This window comes from Pelodiscus sinensis, chromosome 13, assembly GCF_049634645.1.
Source record: "Pelodiscus sinensis isolate JC-2024 chromosome 13, ASM4963464v1, whole genome shotgun sequence".
Classification (NCBI taxonomy): Eukaryota; Metazoa; Chordata; order Testudines; family Trionychidae; genus Pelodiscus; species Pelodiscus sinensis.
The window spans coordinates 25,924,979-25,946,762 of NC_134723.1; the positions used below are offsets into that span (position 1 = coordinate 25,924,979).

Genomic DNA, 21,784 nt, shown 5'->3' on the forward strand with positions numbered 1-21,784 from the left:
TAGCTCATCCTCCTGGGTGATGTAGACCCCATCGTCACTGGCTTTGTCACAATGGACTTCCCCAACTGCTGGAGGGGCCATTGATGGCACTCACAACTCTCTCTGGGCCGTGGACTTGCCAATGTGCACTGCGGGGAACACAGCCTACCCTGTCCTCCCCTAGCTTATGAAGCCCTACACTGGGCACCTGGACCCCACAAAGGAATTCCAGGCTCAGCAGGGTCCCCATTGTGGTGGAGGGCACCTTTGAGCATCTCAAAGGGAGATTCTACTTCCTCCTCACCTGGCTGGACCTTGGTGAGTGGAACATCCCTCAAGTGATGGTGGCCTGCTGTGTCCTCCATAATATTTGTGAGACCAAGGGGGAGACATTTCTGCCAGGGTGGGGGGTAGAGCCCAAGCAATTCACCAAGGCCTTTCAGCAGCTGCACACGACTGCCATCTGGCAGGCCCATGAGGGGGGTGAGTGCATCTGGGAGGCCATAAAGGACTGTTTCAGCCAAGGACACCCATGAGACTCTCCCCTAAGTTTCCTCACAAGGGGCCTGTGCATTGCCCCTCTGTTCCTTTCCTCCCACACCCCTCTCTTCCACTGCCTGCCCTTTCCCCATTCCTCTTCTCTCCCCCTCCCCTTCCTCTGTTGATAAAATAAACAAGACTTTTGTTTTGAACCAATGAACTCTATTTTTTTAATTGGGGTAAAGAAAACTGGGGAGAGACTGGGAAAAGAACCTGGGAGGAGTGAGGTGGAGTATGGAAAGGGAAGAACAGGGGAGGCTCAGGGATGGTGCTGGGACTGGTGCCTGCCTCAAGTGGTCCCACTGTCTCATGTGCGAGGCCCTCTGTGGCCATGGGGAGGGGACTGAGGGGAGAAGCCAGAGGAGCAGGAGCTGGGGCAGGAGCAAGGGAGGGAGTGTTCTGAGTCTATGAGTCTGGGGTGGGAGTAGGAGCAGGAGCAGGAGCAGGGGGTGGCTGCTGGACTGCTCAATAGTTGCAAACATGCATTGAGGACTAGCTCCATGTCCCAGGGGTCTGCCGATTGTCTATGGTGTGAAAAGAGGTCAGCCATCCCTGCACAATGCAGGCCTCAGAATCTCACCCACCCACTCCTGGAATAATCCTCTCACCTATATCTCAGATATTGAAACCTTCAAATAGTTTAAAGACCCCAAGATGCAGAGAATCCTCCAGCTGTGATCTGTACCCCATGCTACAGAGGAAGGTGAAAAACCTCCAGGGCCTCTGCCAATCTACCCTGGAGGAAAATTCCTTCTCGACCCCAAATATGGTGATCAGCTGAACCCTAAGCATGTGGGCAAGACTCACCAGCCAGCCACCCAGGAAAAATTCTCTATAGTAACTCCTCTCATCCCTCCATTGGCCTATTTACCACTGATAATGAAAGGTCAATTAGTTACGAAGATCATGTTATCTCATCAAGATGCCAGATATGTCTTTTGCCCCCACTACTTCCCTTGGAAGGCTGTTCCAGAACTTCACTCCTCTAATAGTTAGAAACCTTCGTCTAATTTCAAGTCTAAACTTCCTACTAGCCAGCTTATATCCATTTGTTCTTGTGTCCACATTGGTATTAAGCTTAAATAATTCCTCTCCCTCCCTGGTATTTATCCCTTTAATATATTTAAAGAGTGCAATCATGTCTCCTCTCAGCTTTCTTTTGGTTAAGGTAAACAAACCAAGCTCCTTGAGTCTCGGATCATCCTATTGTCCCTTCTCTGTACTTGTTTCCGTTTGAAATTCTTGTTATTAATCCCTAAATGCATAACCTTATACTTCTCACTATTAAATTTCATCCTATTGCTATCACTCCAATTTACAAGGTCATCCAGATCTTCTTGTATGATATCCTGATCCTTTTCTGAATTGGCATTACCTCCCAACTTTGTGTCATCCGCAAATTTTATCAGGACACTTCCACTTTTGGTGCCAAGGTCAGTAAGAAAATGATTAAATAAAATTGGCCCCAAAACTGATCCCTGAGGAACTCCGCTAGTAACCTTCCTCCAACCTGACAGTTCACCTTTCAGTATGACCCGCTGTAGTCTCCCCTTTAACCAGTTGCTTATCCACCTCTCAATTTTCATATTGATCCCCATCTTTTCCAATTTAACCAATAATTCCCTATGTGGTACTGTATCAAATGCCTTACTAAAATCTAGGTAGATTAGATCCACTGCATTTCCTTTATCTAAAAAATCTGTTACTTTCTCAAAAAAAGAGATCAGGTTGGTTTGGCACGATCTACCTTTTGTAAAACCATGTTGTAATTTGTCCCAATTGCCATTAACCTCAATGTCTCTAACTACTTTCTCCTTCAAAATTTTTTCCAAGATCTTGCATACTACAGATGTCAAACTAACAGGCCTAGTTACCCAGGTCGCTTTTTTCCCCTTTCTTAAAAATAGGAACTATATTAGCAATTCTCCAGTCAAATGGTACAATCTCTGAGTTTAGAGATTTATTAAACATTTTTGCTAATGGACTTGCAAATTCATGTGCCAGTTCCTTTAACATTCTTGGATGAAGATTATCTGGGCCCCCCGATTTACTCCCATTGAGCTGTTCAAGTTTGGCTTTTACCTCAGATATGGTAATATTTACCTCCATATCCTTATTCCCATTTGTTATGTTACCCTTATCCCTATGCTCTTCATTAGCCTCATTAAAGACTGAAGCAAAGTATTTGTTTAGATATTGGGCCATGCCTAGATTATCCTTAACCTCCACTCCATCCTCAGTCATTAGCGGTCCCACGTCTTCTTTTTTTGTTTTTTTCCTCTCTCTGTCATGGGATGTGGGCAGACCAAGTAGCCATCTACTACATGGCGGAAAGCAGTGATAACAGCTATATGTACCTTAAGAGAAGCGCAGGTAAGGCTGGAGTCTTTAAGACGTATGATAGTGATAGAGATGCAGCCGTGTTAGACCGGTCTAGCTGAAACAAAAGACAGGACTATGCAGCACTTATGAGGTAGTCCAGAATCTGGTGAATAGGCACAAAGTAAGGATCTACGTGTGTCTCCAAACACCATGATGAGAACCATTTATGAAGGTAAGTGGTAGATTTTCTACTATGTATTAGGATGTGTTTGACAGCTTATGAACATATCATTTCTGTTTGTTGGAACCAATCAGGTACCAGGCTATCAGCACAAGGTGGTCGATCTGCAGATGACTCAAGTGTCCACGGTTCTGTGTGAGCAAGTCTTGGCACCTAGGCAGAGGGTATGGAGAATGAACCGACATGTGATAGAGGTAAGGGAACCATGTTTGTCATGGCCAAAAGGGAGCTATGAGTATGCCTCGTTCCACGAGGAGTAACGGTAGTTCAAATTAGAAAGCCTAATTCGAACTACCTACTCCGTGCCGCATGTAGCCGCGGGCACGGAGTCCGCACTAACGGGGATTTAAAAATGGCGGTGCCCGGCAAGATGCAAATGAAGCCTGGGATATTTAAATCCCGGGCTTCATTTGCAACTTCAAATGACTACATTAACCACCCTAGCTTGAACTAGGGTGGTAGTGTAGACATACTCTATGAGAATGACAGTAGCTCTGTTTATAGCTATCTTTTCCAGGAATCTGGGGATTAAGGGCGTGGGGGGAAAGGCGTATAGGAGACGGTGACTCCAACTGCACAAGAAGGCATCTCCCCTGGAGTTCCGTCCAATCCTGGCCCTCAAGCAGTATTGGGGACATTTTGCATTGAGGCATGTGGCGAATAGGTCTACTGCTGGAAACCCACAGTGATGGAATATAGTGGAGAGTACTTCTGGATGTAGTTCCTACTCGTGATTCATGGAGAAGTGTCTGCTCAGTGCATTGGCTGTGGAATTCTGCTGCCCAGGGAGATACTCCGCAAGAAGGGAGATCTTATGATGATTGCACCAATTCCACAAATGTATCGCTTTGGTGCAAATGGATCGGGATTGAGCTCCCCCCTGTCTGTTTATATAATATACAGTGGTCATGTTGTCAGTGAGGACTCGTATGACTTGGCCCTGGATAACGGGGAGGAAGTGCTGGCAGGCATTGTGGACTGGCCATAGTTCCAGGAAATTGATGTGCATCAATGATTCTTCAGGGGACCATAGGCCCTGTACCTGTTTGTGTTTCAAGTGGGCACCCCACCCAAGGAGTGATGCGTCGGTAGTCAGCTGTATTGTCAGCTGGGGAAGATGAAAGGGTATGCCTGACATCAGATTGTCGGGACTAGACCACCAAGTTAGCGATTTTTTGACATAGACAGGGATTGTAACCCTCCAGTGGACGTCGTGAGTGTTTGGAGTATATATTGTGGCTATGCAGTATTGAAGGCAGCGGAAGTGTAACCTCGCGTGTTCCATGACATACGTGGATACCATATGTCCCATGAGCTGTAGACTGTGACCACGGCCAGAGTCTTGGAGAAAACCTTGGGAGCCGACAAGAGACCAAAGGGCAGGACCTTGTATTGGAAACGAAGAAACGAAGAAACCTTCTGTAGGCCGGGTGGATGACCACATGAAAATGTGTGTCCTGGAGATCGAGGGACGTGTACCAGTCTCCGTTGTGTAGTGCCGGGATGATTGTGGTTAGGGTAACCATTTGGAAATGTTGCTTTCGAAGATAACAATTTAAGCTTCGAAGGTCTAAGATCGGCCTCCAACCCCCCAACTTTTTCTTGGTTAAGAAGTATTGGGAATAAAAACCCTTGCCCTTGAATTTGTCTGGGACTTTCTCTATTGCCCGGATGGTCAGTAAACGAAGTACTTCTTGCCTTAGCAGGGGTTCGTGAGATGGGTCTCTGAAGAGGGACAGGGTGGGAGGGGAGGGAGGAGGTATCGATGTGAAGGGAATGGTATAACCTAGCTCGATGGTTTGAAGAACCCATCTGTCGGTGGTGATATGAGCCCATCGTTGTTGAAAGGGCCTTATGATGATGGAATAAAGTGTCTGCGGCATGAGTGAGATTGTTTAGAGGTATGGTTCTCAGTCCCTCGACCAGCGCATCAAACCTGCTGTCTGGTGTTGTGCTGGCCAGACGCTTTTGGTGGAGGTCGTCTTCTTCGTTGGTGCTTTTTGTTACATTGCTGGTCATGCTGTCTGTTTGAGGGCATTTGGTGGGAGAATGGTCTTTGTTTTTGGTATGGTGTGTACCTCTTATGTCGGTAAGGTGGTGTATACATCCCCAGGGTTCTAAGTGTGGTTCTGGACTCCTTGCCTGAGTGGAGGACTTGGTCTGTTTTGTCAGAAAAGAGACTCTGCCTGTCAAATAGTAGATCTTCAACCTTAGACAGGAGGCCCTTTGGGACAGTTGCTTGCTGTAACCATGAGGCTCTGCACATGACGACCGAGGTGGCTGTGGTGCACTCTGCAGTGTCCGCTGTGTCCAAGCCTATATGCAGAGCTGTTCTGGAGGCTGCGTAGCCTTCCTGGACAACTGCCTTCAAAATATTGCGCTTAGTGTCAGGTAAGTACTCCATAAGTGGGACCAGTTTCACATAATTGTCAAGGTTGTGATTAGCCAATAATGCTGCATAGTTGGCCATGCGTAAGGTGAGCGTCGCCAAAGAGTATACCTTTTGGCCAAACAGGTCTAGATGTTTGCTGTCCTTGTCTGCACTGTTGGATTTTTGTTGGGGAACCTTTGCCCTCTGTTGAGCTGCATCCACAACCACATGTGCGGTCCGGCAGACTACGGCTGAAAAAATCTCCAATCTGCAGCACCAGGACAACCCCGACACCTACAGTGGAGCACCCACAGGACACTGTTCGAAGAAGAACTGAACATTTTAACAAGTATTTTTAATTATTTTTGTCTCTGGTCTTGTGTTCTTTGCTTGCTTTGTGAAAAACCCAGCCACAATTTTGATCAAATTAGAAATCTCAGTGTAAAATTTCATCATTTCTGTTAAAGCAAGAATTGTGATGAAAATGTTGTATAGTTGTAATATGACTATTTGGGGAAAATTCCACCTTCGCCATTGCAATAGTCAGTTGATGCACTCTTCTGAATCCCAAGATTGCCCATTTTAGTGTGCTTAGCTGTAAGTGGGAATATTTCCTATGAAGTTGTACCAATACTTCTTTTCTCTGGATTCTTCAATCCACAGATCTCAAAGCACTGTGCCAATATTAAATCTTCCTGACTCGATAAAGTAGGTTTCATTATTCTAATTCATTATTCTAATTTTTACAAGTAAAGACTTAGTGAACCATTCAGGGTCACACTGAGTGAGACCAGAAACTCCAGGACCCAGTCTTTTGCTTTCACTACTGCTTTCTCCAGTTTTTAAATATCAATTTACACTAATTGGGCTCAGTCTTTAGCCCCATGGCAGCCTTTTTGTTCTAGTCTGGTTAGGAGTTATAGCCAGCTCAAGCAACCAGCTGCGGATTTTCCCAGTGTAAGGAAATACACCAGAAAAAGTGAGCATAACAGGCCCTGTGCCATTCCCTCCCACTTGCATAGGGAGCATGGTGGGAGTACTCTGTGCTCTAATAAACAATGGCTGGCAATGGCAAACCCTTGGGGAGATGCAGCCAGGCCATACTTCAGAGACATCCAGGGTGCCCCAAAGGTCAAAGCACAGAAACCACAGCTCTGCTGTGAGCCCCCCACTTTTGATATCTCCAGTAGAGTCTGGATGCTGCAGAGGAATGAGCACTTTGCTCTTGTTTTTTTTTTAAAGGAAGCCATTAAGTGCTATCACTGATTCTGGGGTCTTTGGTAAATATTATTAGTAGGAAAAAGGCTACAGTATGAGTGAACTTTAGTTTTCCCCTGATCCTCTCTGTTTTACGTAAGTGAAGGTAGGGCATCCAGATACATTCTAAAGCAGGGGTGGGCAAGAGGCGGCTAGCGGGCCGCATCTGGCCGGCAAGCCATTGGATCTGGACCGCAGCTGCCTCGCTGGGACCCTTAAGCACAGCGCAGCTGCTGCAGCTTTAAATGTGACTGCTCTATGCTGGGAGTGAGGACAGAGGCTTTGTGTTCTGTCCTGCCCCGCAGCAAAATCTTTCAGTTCCCATTGGCCAATTTTCAGCCAATAGGAGCTGACAAATTTTGCTGGCAGCAGGGGCAGCCAGTAAAGCCTCCTGCCTCCCTTCCTCCGCCACCCCACTGGGAGAAGAGCCACATGGAGCAGCTTGCAACTGCAGCCTTCAGGTTCCTACAGAACTGCTGGCTGGGAGCCACCTAGGTAAACGCCTCCCAGCCAGAGCCTGCCTCTGGTACCACCTTCTTCCCCCCCCCCCCCCCCCACAACTACCTGCCCCAGGCCACCACCCAAATCCTTTGAATCCCTTTCTCCCAGGTCACAACTCCTTCCCTGACCTTGCATCTCATTCCCTTGCCCCAGGTCACCACCCAAACCCTCTGTACCCCTTCACCCAGGACACAGCTCCCTCCCATACCCTGAACCCCCTCCTAGAGCCCATCCTCCAAGCCAGAATCCTCTCCTGCACCCATACTCCCTTCTGGACTCTGCACTCCAAGCCTCTGCCCTAGATGACAACCCCCTCCTACACCCTCTCTCTCTCCCAGACCCCACACTCCCTCAGTAGAATGCGGCCCTTGACAACTTGACAAAATCATGGAGTGGCCCCCCCCATTAAGAATTATTGCCCACCCCTGCTCTAAGGGATACGAAAAAACTGGCAAACATGGATCCTTTGTCTTTTTTGAATACTGTATTCACTCAGGTAAAGAGGACTGCATAATGTCATGCATCTTGTGTGATACTCAAGCCTTTTGGGAACCCTGTCCACACATTCCCACAGCCCAGCCACACCTCCAGGCAGCCAGATGAGCTGTAGACAAGGCGGAGTTCTTCTTAGGAGGGGCCACTGTGGCACCTGCACTGCAATCTCCCTCCCTTCTCACTGTTCCCTCTACTAGATTCCAGAAGGAAAAGACTAGCAGGAGCAGTAGAAGCAAGAGAAGGCAGTGGCATAAAGTCATGGAATTGTAGGAACAGAAGGGACCTCAAGAGGTCATCAAGTCCTGTCTCCTGCACTCATGGCAGGACCAAACACCATCTAGACCATCTAGATCGTGGGGATACAAAGTAAAGGAGCTCACTATTGGTCTCAGGTTCTTCGAATTATTTTTTGGTCTTTCACTAAGTCCCACAGTGATCCCAGCTACCAATCCCCATGCAAGGCCCAAGGTCTCCTACCCTCCCCCTGACAGCATTCAGAAACCATCATTTCCCTATTGTGGACACCCTAGCACTCTGCCAACCCCAGAAATCTCAGCACTATTCAGTCAGAAAATACCCTACCCAAGCATCCTCCACCATCTCTGAACATACACATCCAACTAACCCAGGAACCCTAAAAACTTCTAGCATCCACCCACCTACCCAGAGCCATTAAACTCATTAAACTCAGTTGCCAAATTTTATCTCAATATTCTATTACTTACTACCACTCCATAGGACAGAGGCACTGGCTATAAACAGAAGGTTATGCCAACATATATGCAGATTATTCACAGATCTGCATTAAATGTATATAAAACATCACACATGGAGTTGCATAACACTTAAGTGTTGAGTATAAATATAACTGAACTAACTATGTAAGCATCCATGATATGGGTCCATAAAAGCCAATTAAGACATTTTATTATCCCATGTTTCAAAAAATTACCTGCACACACTATTATTTGTTGTAATTTCACTCACCAAGGTCATATTCACGTCCAAAAGATAGATTTCTTTATTGTCAGTTGACTGGATGGGATTTTGTATATCAAAATTTGAATGAATTTAAGATGTGATTCCATTGAGGTCTCTCACGTCCATAAACCAGTTGCTTAACACAGAGTATTTCTTATGGGCTATTTTATCCTAGTGTCATAATTGTTAGTAGCTTTTTTTTAATCACACACTGTAGTTGTATAATGTTTTTAGAACAACTGTGTGTTTGTTCTACACTGACCACAGTAAAATGGGGGGCAATGAGACTAATAGGTCTGAGTTTTAAATGGGGTTCAAACTAGTTCACCATTCCTACTAAAAACAAAAGATGTAATAACCTCATGGCTGTGATTTATTATTAGTGTGCATACAAATTTTGAAAAATCTCAGGAGGTCTGTAAACTGCAGATGTAACCATATATTAAAGCCCATAATCCCTGGTAAAAGCTCTGCCCCAACACTTTAGCTATAAGTAACAAAAATACTTTCTCTTACTAATAGTTGCAATATTAGTTCTATTGTATTTTATGGTACTTTTGTGATTTTTCAGTCATTCCCATGGTAGTTTGAATCTAAACAATCTTGATGATTGAACCCAGCTGGTTTTCATTTCCAGACTTCAGAAGTTTTATTTTATTGTATTACACACATACACACCCATCCCTTGTGCTTCCTATAAATCTGCAAGAAATTCAAAAGAAAAAGAAAAAGAAAAAGAAAAGAAAAAATTGACTTGACAGTTCAAGATTTTCCCACCACTGTGGATCCATTTGGAAATTTTTATCCATTGTCAAGTATTTGACAATAGATCATAGTGCTACTGATCTAGCATCACACCTGCTACTCCACATTTGCCAAGACCATTTTGGGGGGAGAGGCGTCTCCTGTTTCTTTTTCCCCTTGACTACATCAGACATAACTTACTCTTTCTTCCTACACTGAAAAGCTGCCAGTTTTCAAGTGTCTCTCGTTAACTTTTAAAACCTGTGCTCTGCTAAAGAGGAGTTATTACTTTTTTCCTGGCACTGACTGAAATTGCAATGTCCACATGAAGGCACAAAATCCTAACAACTACTCAAGGCAGATTGGGAAACAAATGTTAAACATGACACATTAAATCAAATCTTTGTGCGCAAGAGTTTTAAGTTGTATATACCAAACTGTGCTTTTAAAAAGTCTAATAGCAAAAGTTGTTTAAAACAATAATTTATAAGAATCCAAAACAGGAGAAAAGGCATATAATGTAGATGCTGTTTTAAAGGAAGCAGTTTTCCATAATAGTTTAAACAGAGTACAGAATGTCAGGACTTTTGTTCCTTGTCCTTGGGCAATTCACTCAACTTCTCTGTGCTTCGGCAGCTTAACCATCTGTACTTATATAGTTCACAAATTGTTGTGAGGCTAAATTAATTAATATCATATTGTTTGAGGAGATCCTTGGATGAAAGATACTAAATATAAAGTATTTGAATTAGTAAAATATAATTAGCATATAATTTTAACATCATTTGAAACAATCAGATTCTCAGAATTCCAAGGTGGAGAATTCCTGAGTTTTCTTCAAGAGTGACTTTAAAACCTATTTTCAAAGAGCCAGTCCTCCTGAAATGCCTATTTACAGAATCCTTTACTAACTTTCCATTTGCAAACCTAATTTCTTCAAAGCATTTGTCTTCATTAAGGACCAAAGACTAGATTTTTGTCTTCAAATGTAACTTTAGAGTAATACCATTGATATCAGGGTATCTGAGATCAGAATTTGGCACTAAATCTAAAAATGAAGTTTAACAGCTAACCTCTTTTGGAGGTATCCACACACAATAAAGTATCTCAAGTTTTTAAACAGCCATTTATAGGTTGAAAATTTCACTTCAATATTTTGTTTTCCCACTGTTTTGCTGAGCTAAGTAAAACAGGAAAGCTCCTTCCTATAGCATTTCCCATTGATGGTCAATATCAAAAGAATCCTTTTTCTGACTTAATGACTGGCAAAAAAAAATAAAATAAAATAAAATAAAAAGAGAAGAAGAAGAAGAGGAAGACTGAACGGGAGAGCCCACAGGCCAAATTCTATGCTCAGTTGTACCTGTGTAACCCCAGTGCAAATGAGCATAAAATTCGGCCTCATATCTCCACCCTGGGTTTCAAAGATTTATGGTCATGCACTGTAAAGGTAGGAAAGAAGTTGGAACATAACATTTTAATTAAATCTGATGAAAATCATTAGTGTTCAGTATGGCAGCACTTGCTGCTCAGATTTTTAATCTATCACAGCCCACCTCATGCTGGAGTTGGAATTTTAAACTGTGATCCGAGCACAAGTAAGAAATCAATGAAATAGAGGAAGTCTAAGAAGCAGTTTTTCAGGTTGATGGAAGCATGCAAACAGATGAATATCATGAGCTGATTCATACCAACTGTATGCAGTCACCCAATCAATGTAGTTAGTGATTATTGCTAATGTTCTAACACACCTGGTAGTCTGGCACCATATATTCTAAAGAGGTACTGTTAGGTAGACTGTGATCAACATTTAGGTTTTGTGAAGTGATTAAAAAGTTTTATAAGACCTTATACAAATAGAAACGTTTGATTTTTTTAAAAAATGTTATGGAATGATAAATATTCCTCAGCACCATATTCAGGACAAACATGGCAACAATGAGACACAGTATTAGAATCAGAAAAGAAAACTGAGTTTAAAGAAACAGAGCTTTTTTCGAACCCCCCCCCCCCCCGTTGTCTAGACACACACCCTGATACTTTCGTTTAATATATTAACTGTAACTGAGATTTTTAAAAATTTCCTAATTGTGAAAATACAAGACGATTTCCTCTTTCCTTTTCCTTTTTTAAAAACAGAGTTTCATAGATTTGCTCTCCATTTCCATTCTTCTTAGGCTGTTGCATTTCTCTCTTAATGCCTGTCCCTTTGATTTTATGGGCTACAGGTTGGCAATCATACATTTCTGTTATTAGAAAGGCTTTCCATCTTCTTGAATGAACACTTCAGGCAATTGAATTAATGTCTTAACCTTATTAATGTCAAGTTCTATAGTCTCTGTGGTAACTGTAAGGTAAATTAAACCACTTCTTTGTTTAAAATTGGATTATACACTAAGTACCTGTTAGTGATGAGAGTTCTTAAAAAAAATCCAGGCCATAGTGCTGCAGTAATTTATTAAACATAATAGGGAAAAACTGGGCTCTGTTGTTTGAAATCAGATCAAAGTATTAAAAGGGTGTCATTGCAAAAGGTTGAGGCCTATTAAAATGGTATAATTTTGCTGCCTTTACTTAATGTTATTAGTATTTTCCACTTGATGTTGCCAGATAATAACTAACATCTACAGTGCACAGTAAACATCCTGCCTGGGGTGTCATAGCATCTGTAGAAAATATACTCCACCTTCGAAAAACTCTCTTAGCACAAGGCTGTGGTCCCAGCTGGACCAGCCATTTTGTAGCTATAGTGATAAAACAAGTGTTACTACAATGGACCAGGTGCAACCCAGAATATTCCTTTCCCTAAACAGCTAGACAGCCAGGCAGACATTCTAAACTGTGCCTCTTTTGTCTTCTTGTGGTGTTGTCAGTCAAGAAGAACTAGGATGATTTCAAAGGCAAACAATCAGTAGACTAGTCTAACAGTTAGGATTTTCTCTCCCCACCCCAACCCCATCCTTTTAAAAAACACATTTTACCCCCCTCTTTAATTCAAACCTGGCTTCAGCTTCTTTTTCCCCAGCTCACATTCTGTTCCCTTTGGTCAGTAAATAATTATGATGAGTGTTCTCCCTAAAGTGCAAGCCAATGAGTGAGTGGAGAGGTATGACAGATATCCTGCCAACCAGCTGAGCAACATACACTTGGAAATGCTTCTAACTTAACTTCCAAACTATAGGAAGCGACAGTTTGACATTTGAAGAGGTTATTATTTCCACCGCGATAGGAAAGTTAATCAGCGTATGTGCTCAAAGCTGCAGGACATCAGAGGCGTACCAGTCTGAGTCATTTTCATGGCCTTTGCCCTATGATGATGAAGCCAATTCCCATCTCCATCTGAGTGGCCGCGGTACACTTAAACTTTATATGACTGCGCTTGCCGTGTGCACTATTTGTCATTTATCATTATTCACAAAGGGTCCAGTCTGCAGGTTTCACCAGAAATGTTTCAAGTCAATGTGATCAGTGAATGAAGTTAGTGGCAATGTTAATTTTCTATAGAATAGTCAAGATATGGTGTTAGAGCAGTTGTTGCTTTCAGAAAGTGGGATGGCGATGTATATTAAATGTATTTTTTTACTAATACACCGCATTTTAGCCAATGTTATGTGCAGTTTATATCCCATTAATAGGTATTATGTATATGATATGCATTCTATATGAAGTTATGTTAATATCAGTTAATATCAATAGAAGTTATGTTAATAGAATGTACTGTATTATGCTCTTCCCATCACTCATCTCAAGTAGTCCACAACACTTTGCAATGCTGAAGTCAGCTTTGGCATTAGAAAATAGGAAGCCTACTAAAAAGATATGTCAATGATCTGTCCTACCACAAGTGGGATGTACTTCTATGCCCAACTGGGTTTAGAGTATGATACCCAAAATGAGACAAGAAAAGGCATGCCAGAGTATTAAAAAAAAAGAAGATAAAAAGTCAATTGGTGAATTTTAGTTCAGTTTGACCTGTACAGTGTTTTCTAATTCATCAACAACCATGATCTAAACTCCGGTAGTTCTGGAGGGTATCTGTGGAAGTAAACCTACTATGTAAGGTGAACACTGCAAGAGCTTCATGGAGTGATGTATATAGATCTCCTTTTAGTGTACCAGTTTTAGTTAATAAACATGGGTAATCTAGGTCTTTTGAACATTGAACTATGAGCATTAATCACACAATTTACATACTTAAGCAGTGTATTTACAGCATACTTCAGTTTATCCAAAACCCTATTATCCAAACTTCCACATTATCTGAATCTCTTCCTTGTACCCACTCCCAAAAACAACTGCTTGTGTGCAACCATCCAGATAGCCATCCTGCCTTCTTATCATCATGCAACCCCCGCCGCCCACTACTGAAATACCCTACTGCTTGTGTGAACCTCTTCCCCACAAAATCCCGTCACTCATGTCCAGCAGCCTGCATAGTTCTCTTAGGTCTGCCCCCTCACTTCCTCTCCAGCTCTGGTCCTGGCTGATGCAGCCCCAAGATACCCAGCTCCATCTTCAGTACAGCCTCCGTGCTGCTTGCCAGGAGGCCCGGAGAACGTAGTGCTGGGGCATGTGTGCCATGCCAAGTAGCAGCATGGGTATTACGGAGGCTGTAGCCATGCTGTTACTGTGCATAAATAGAGACAATAGTGAAGTTTATACGTCCAGCTATTTGCAGGGAAGAGTGCTGGTAGGACTGGGGTAAGAGGCTGTTATCCCAACTCCCAATTTTTAAATAAAATCCATGTCCTCCATACTATTTGAATAAATGGAAGTACATTGCATATGTGCCCTTTCATTCCAGCAAATCCTTTTGTAAACAATTAAGCTTTACAAGCCTCTGTGAGACAGAGAGGTATTATTATGGGCAAAATGAGGCAGAGAAAACAATTTGCACAAGGCCACATAAAGATGAAAATAAAAAAAACAACCCAGAAATCCTTACTCAGGGCTGTGCTCTAATCACTACATTACACTTCCCCTGTATCAAGTGTGCAGTGCTATAATAATTTGAAAGATATGTGCTGTAGCTGGCAGAGAGAGGAGAAGCCAGCAGATGGTTTAATGTTCACCTCAGCATCAGTATCCTTTATCCAGCAACATTGGGATGGAATATTCCTAGATGACTAAAGGAAAACAACAACTGTGGGAAATGGGATACTGGCTAACCACAATTTGAAGCCATTTGTAATGGGTATTTTGAATAATTGAGATTAAGATCATAAGAACATACTAACGGCTGTACTGGGTCAGACCAAGGGTACATCTAGCCCAGTATTCTGTCTGTCGACAGTGGCCAGCACCAGGTGCCCCAGAGGGGGTGGACCGAAGACAATGATCAAGCGATTTGTCTCCTGCCATCCTTCTCCAGCCTCCCTCTAGCAAAGAGGCCAGGGACACCAATTCTATCCCCTGGCTAATAGCCTTTTATGGACCTAACCTCCATGAAATTATCTAGCTTCTCTTTAAACTCTATTATAGTCCTAGCCTTCACAGTCGTCTCTGGCAAGGAGTTCCACAGGTTGACTACACGCTGTGTGAAGAAGAACTTTCTTTTATTAGTTTTAAACCTGCTACCTATTAATTTCATTTGGTGTCCTCTAGTTCTTCTATTATGGGAACTAATAAATAACTTTTCTTTATCCGCCCTCTCCACACCACTCATGAACTGAAGTTAAGGCTGGCCGAAACCAGTGCTGACAGGGCATCAGGTTAGGGCTTAGATTGTGGAGCTGCTGCCTCAGGCTAGCCGAGGGCTGTGCTTAAAGGGACCCGACCCCCACACCGGACATACAGTTCTCAGGGTTCCCCACTTGCTTGTTTAACTTGATGAGGAACAACAAAGCAGTCCTGTCTTGGAGTGCCCTGAGTGCCTGCACTCGGCACATCACAGCACTTAGCCATCAGCCGGGCTGCACTTGCCGCAGGCTGCCATCTGGAGGGGGGTGGTCAATCAGGAGGGCTGTCAGGATCTAGAAGGCCATGCAGGAGAGATTCCACCCTGAGGAGCCCACAGAACCACCCCAGTCCTCCCCATTGGGGGCTCATGCCCCATTCCTCCCTCACCTCCTTTCACTTACTCCTCCCTAGCCCCCCTTCCTGATGTAAAAAATAAAAGACATGTGTGTTCAAAAATAGAAACTCTCTTTATTTAACAAAACTGCGGGGAGAGGGGGATTAACCTCTGGGGAGACTGGGAAAAGGAGGTGGGAGAGGGGAAGAGAGAAGGTGGGAGAGGGGAGCTGGAAGGGGGAAGCCAGGGGAAGAAGGAGGAGGGGAAGTATAAAACTATGGTACACCATATCTTCAGTACTGTATACAGATGTGGCCTCCTCACCTCAAAAAAGATATTTTGGCCTTGGAAGGGGTTCAGAAAAGGGCAACTATAATGATTAGGGTTTTGGAACAGGTCCCATATGAAGCGAGGCTAAAGAGACTGGGACTTTTCAGCTTAGAAAAGAGGAGACTGAGGGGGGATATGATAGAGGTATATAAAATCATGAGTGGTGTGGAGAGGGTGAATATAGAAAAGTTCTTCATTAGTTCCCATAATAGAAGGACTAGAGGACACCAAATGAAATGAATAGACAACAGGTTTAAAACTAATAAGCGAAAGTTGTTCTTCACACAGCACATAGTCAACCTGTGGAACTCCTTGCCAGAGGAGGCTGTGAAGGCTAGAACTATAACAGAGTTTAAAGAGAAGGTAGATAAATTCATGGAGGTTGGGTCCATGGAGTGCTATTAGCCAGGGGGTAGGAACGGTGTCCCTGGTCTCTGTTTGTGGAAGGCTGGAGATGGATGGCACAAGACAAATCGCTTGGTCATTGTCTTCAGTCCATCCCCTCTGGGGTACCTGGTGTTGGCTGCTATTGGCAGACAGGCTACACTGAGCTAGATGGACCTTTGCTCTGACCCAGTACGGCCATTCTTATGTTCTTATGTTCTAAGCTCAGGGTCAGCGGTCTCACTTGACCAACTTGTTTTTCATTCAAATCTGCTCCTGGGTTCGCATGTGGCCTTTGGTGGACAGGCTGGCGGCTATCCTGCCCTAGACAGCCGCATTCCTGTGCCTAGTGCGGAGGTCGTGGATGTTGGAGGCCTCCCCCCAAACCTCGATGAGGTCCACGATCTCCACACTAGACCAGGTGGGTGCCCACCTCTTGCAAAATTAGTCGAGCTTCCAGCCTGGTCCTGGGAAGAGGTGGAGGGCTAGGTGGCAGCGGGTGGCTGGCTCATGCTGTGCCAGGTGCAGGCTCTGCTGGCTGGGTGTTGGCAGGCTTGCAACTGGTACAAGCATTGTAGCCAGACTGTGCCCCTTTAAGGGCTCTGGGGCCGGGAGGGGGGCAGAAGAGTTCTCCAGGTTTGGCCCAGAGTGGCCACCAGGGCAAGCTGGGAAGGGCTAGCCTCCAACTAGTTCGAATTAAGTGGCTACACAGATCTTAATTCGAACTACTTAATTCGAACGAGGCATTAGTCCTCGTAGAATGAGGTTTACCTAGTTCGAATTAAGTGTTCCGCTAGTTCGAATTAAGTTCGAACTAAGTTCGAACTAGCGGTTTGCATGTATCGACACTATGAAAGTTAATTCGAACTAACGGCTGTTAGTTCGAATTAACTTTGTAGTGTAGACATACCCTAATAGATTAATAAGACATGATTTCCCTTTACAGAAACCATGTTGACTTTTGTCCAACAAATTATGTTCTTCTACATGCCTCACAATTTTATTCTTTACTATTGTTGCGACTAATTTGCCCGGTACTGAAGTTAGGCTTACCAGTCTGTAATTGCCAGGATCGCCTCTAGAGCCCTTTTTAAATATTGTTGTCACGTTGGCTACCTTCTAGTCGTTAGGTATGGAAGCCAATTTAAAGGATAGATTACAAACCACAGATAATAGTTCAGCAATTTCCCATTTGAGTTCTTTTAGAACCCTTGGATGAATGCCATCCGGTCCCAGAGATTTGTTAACATTAAGTTTTTCTATTTGTTCCAAAACCTCCTCTAATGACACTTCAATCCGGCACAGTTCCTCAGATTCATCACCCACAAAGGATGGTACAGATTTGGTAATCTCCCCAATGTCCTCAGCCATGAAGACTGAAACAAAGAAATCATTTAGTTTTTCCACAATGGCTTTATTGTCCTTGATTGCTCCTTTTATATCTCGATCATCTAGGGGACCCACAGGTTTTTTAGCAGGCTTCCTGCTTCTAATGTACTTAAAAAACATTTTGTTATTTCTTTTTGAGTTTTTGTCTAGCTATTCCTCAAAATCTTTTTTTGCTTTTCTTATTACATTTTTACACTTGATTTGACAGTGTTTATGTTCCTTTCTATTTATCTCACTAAGATTGGACTTCCACTTCTTAAAAGATACCTTTTTGTCCCTCACTGCTTCTTTTACGTGGTGGTTAAGCCACGGTGACTCTTTTTCAGGTCTCTTCCTATGTTTTTTAATTTGGGGTATATATTTAAGTTGGGCGTCTACTATGGTGTCTTTAAAAAGTTTCCATGCAGCTTGCAGGGATTTGGCTCTAATCATTGTGCCTTTTAATTTCTGTTTAACTAACCTCCTCATTTTTGTGTAATTCCCCTTTTTGAAATTAAATGCCAGGGTGCTGGACTGCTGAGGTGTTCTTCCCACCACAGGAATGTTAAATGTTATTATATTATGGTCACTATTCCCAAGTGGTCCTGTAACGGTTATCTCCTGGACCTGATCCTGCGCTCCACTCAGGACTAAATCGAGAATTGTCTCTCCCCTTGTGGATTCCTGCACCAGCTGCTCTAAGAAGCAGTCATTTAAGCCATTGAGAAATTTTCTCTCTGCTTCTCTTCTTGAGGTGACATGTATCCAGTCAATATGGGGATAATTAAAATCCCCCATTATTATAGAGTTCTTTATTTTGGTAGCCTCTCTAATCTCCCTCAGCATTTCAATGTCAGTATTGCTGTCCTGGTCAGGTGGTCAGTAATATATCCCTACTGCTAATTTATTATTATTGGAACATGAAATTACTATCCATAGTGATTCTATGGAACATGTTGATTCATTTAGTATTTTTATTTCATTTGATTCTACATTATCTTTGACATTCTGTGCCACCCCGCCACCCACCGGCCTGCTCTATTCTTTCGATATATTTTATATCCCGGTATGATTGTGTCCCACAGATTTTCCTCATTCCACCAGGTTTCAGTGATGCCTATTATGTCAATCTCCTCCTTTAATACGAGGTACTCTAGTTCATCCATCTTATTAGTCAGACTCGTAGCATTTGTGTAGAAGCACTTTAAAAATTTGCCACTGCTTATTTGTCTGCCCTTCCCTGATTCATTGGATTCCTTAATATGAGGTTGTTTGTCTGCTCTGGCCCATGGTTTGTCCTCTCCCCTCCTCTCTTTCTGACTATAGCTTAGAGAATCTCAATCAATGGATTCTCCTCTAAGAGAAGTCTCCCTCCGATTTACGTACATCTCCGCACCAATAGGCTTTCCCCCATCTCTTAGTTTAAAAACTGCTCTACGGCCTTTTTAATGTTTAGTGGCAGCAGCCTGGTTCCACCCTGGTTTAGGTGGAGCCCATCCTTCCTGTATAGGCTCCCCCTCTCCCAAAAGTGTCCCCAGTTCCTAATAAATCTAAACTCCTCTTCCCTACACTATCGTCTCATCCACGCATTGAGACTCTGAAGCTCCGCCTGCCTACCTGGCCCTGCACGTGAAACTGGAAGCATTTCTGAGAATTCCACCATAAAGGTCCTGGATTTCAGTCTCTTTTCTAGCAGCCTAAATTTGGCCTCCAGGACATCTCTCCTACCCTTCCCTACGTCATTGGTACCTACATGTACCACGACCACCGGCTCCTCCCCAGCACTACACATAAGTCTGTCTAGATGCCTCGAGAGATCCGCAGCCTTCGCACCAGGCAGGCAAGTGATCATACGGTTCTCCCGGTCATCACAAACCCAACTATCTATGTTTCTAATGATCGAATCACCAACTACTAACACCTGCCTCTGCCTAACAACTGGCATTCCCTCCCCTTCAGAGGTATCCTCAATGCGAGAGGATACCGCAATGTCCTCTGGAAGGAGGGTCCCCACTATGGGATGGTTTCCCTCTGCTCCCACTGAATGCTCTGTTCCTTTGAGACTTTCATTCTCCTTAAGAGCACTGGGGCTCTCAGACTGGAGGTGGGACAGTACTACAGTGTCCCAGAAAGTCTCATCAACATAGCTCTCTACCTCCCTTAGCTCCTCCAGTTCAGCCACTCTGGCCTCCAAAGCCCGAACTCGGTCTCTGAGGGTCAGGAGCTCCTTGCAACGGGTACACACATATGCCACCCACCCACAGGGCAGGTAATCATACCATGTTACACTCGACGCAATAAACAGGATAGCCCCCACTCTGCTGCTGGGCTTCTGTCTCCATTTTCCTTATGAATAAGTTCAAGTATAAACTGGACTTCTTTTTAAATCTCTTGAATATAGATTATTATAAGAGTTATGTTTTAAAGGTCAGAAGTCACTAGCACCCTCTAAACTCCCTCTCCAAACTCCCTGTTAGCTGCGCCTGGTCGCAAGCTCCCTGGTCGCTGACTCACAGGCTTATATAGCTCTGGTAGCCCCTCACCCTGACTGAGGCTTAGCCAATTAACAAAGGCTTCTATATTTCAAACCTTTTAGAAGCTCCTTCAAACCAACCAACCAACCAACCAACCAGACAAACACAAGCTCAGCACACAGCAAATAACTCCCCCCCCCCCAACACATGCTACAGACAGCCACTTACCACAAGGGTCCCATTTGTACTCCTCTTTTACCTGGAGAACTCCTTCTCCAAACTCCCTGTTAGCTGCTCCTGTTTGCATGTTCATGTTCTTTGTTAATTGATTTAAAAATATTTGTGAGAAATCTTCTACCTGCAATTGATAAGTCACCATTTGTGACTGTGGTAAATGCCCCTTTGTAGAAAAATAAAAGTTGTCCATAAACAAGCTTTTTTCCCCTGTTAGACAATATTGAAAAGTTTCCAAGCAGATTCATAGCAGATTTATTTTAAATTTTGCCCCTCAAAAAGATTCCTCATAGACCAGCTGGAGTCCAAGAAACTGAATTCAATTATTCATCTAACAGGCTGTAATTCATCACTGGATGTAATTTTAATATTAGAAGATTAATTGGTTTAATATTAGAAGATTAATACTTGAAGCCTGTTCTTTTTAATCTTAAAGCATTTTGATTTTACACACTGTGGAATCTTATAACTAACAGCTTTCAAAACAGAAAGGAAAAAGGTCAGAGCATTTAGAATATACAGAGGGCAGGGGTGGATATAGGGAAGGGCGAACGGGGTGGCCGCCCCAGACCCCGCGCTTCAAGAAGCCCCACGCATGTGCCATGGCAAACGGGGGCCCCGCGAAATTGTGCTGCCCTGGACCCCGCAAAATGGTCATCTGCCCTGACAGAGGGTCTTATCCAACATGTGTCTTGATACTTCCAGATAGTATATTGTGTTAAAGAGAGGAAAAACGACCCATTTAAAATGAAGTATTTTTATAGAGCTTGACAAAAATCTACCTCTGGTGATCTGTCTATAAAGGTGAAAAGTTTAAACACAGTCATTTGGAAATTTTTAGCCTAAAATCGGACCAAACAGCCTATCAGTGTTTGTTCCCAAATTCCTCTAGAATGTCTTATAATTCCTTTGAGATCACTTGTGCAGAAATGACACCCTACTTAGTCATCCTCAATTATTGTTCTCACTTTAAAATACCTCTCCAAGTATATAAAATATGGACTGTCATTTTGCCCCCCTCCCCCGCATTACTAAGGATGAGTGCCAAAGTGGGCTCTCGTTCATAAAGAGTAGAGACTTGAAGAATATAGATATGTTCCAAGCAGAGATCACTGGACTGAATTACCTTCTGGAACACAATTCCCCTTGGAATACCTCACCCAATTTTTTTTTAGCTTTTTCTTTGGCTGCATCTCTGCTCTCATCCATGTTGCTATGCAGGCAGAATAACTTAGGGAATCAAATGCAGTCCTCGTGTAAGCTGGTAAAACTCTATTAATTTGATTGAGGTTCACACTTTTATACCAGGGATGAATTTGGGCTATGTCCTCTGAACCATTCTAAATCACCTAAGCCAGATCAAAAGGCCTGGGAGTATGGTCTAGAGATTAGAAGGGAGAGATGAGATACCAGGACTCCTGAATTTTTTCCCAATTCTTTCATTGGTTAGCAGTGCAACCTTAACAATAATTTAACTTCTTTTTGCCTCATTTTTACTTTTATCTCTGGGTAGGTGTGAACTGTAATAAATAATTATCAAGTATTTTAGG

At 43.3% G+C, this 21,784-nt stretch overlaps 1 protein-coding gene and 1 long non-coding RNA gene across 2 annotated transcripts in view; one reads left to right on the forward strand and one right to left on the reverse strand.

The window, feature by feature from the left end:
• ZDHHC15 (zDHHC palmitoyltransferase 15) overlaps positions 1-21,784 on the reverse strand; it is a 226,177-nt gene that overhangs the window by 146,046 nt on the left and 58,347 nt on the right. The gene's annotated exons all lie outside the window — the stretch shown is intronic.
• On the forward strand, positions 183-5,859 carry LOC112543571 (uncharacterized). The gene is made up of 3 exons (XR_012906902.1): positions 183-297; positions 3,157-3,276; positions 5,598-5,859. It is a non-coding gene; the product is annotated as an uncharacterized LOC112543571 (long non-coding RNA).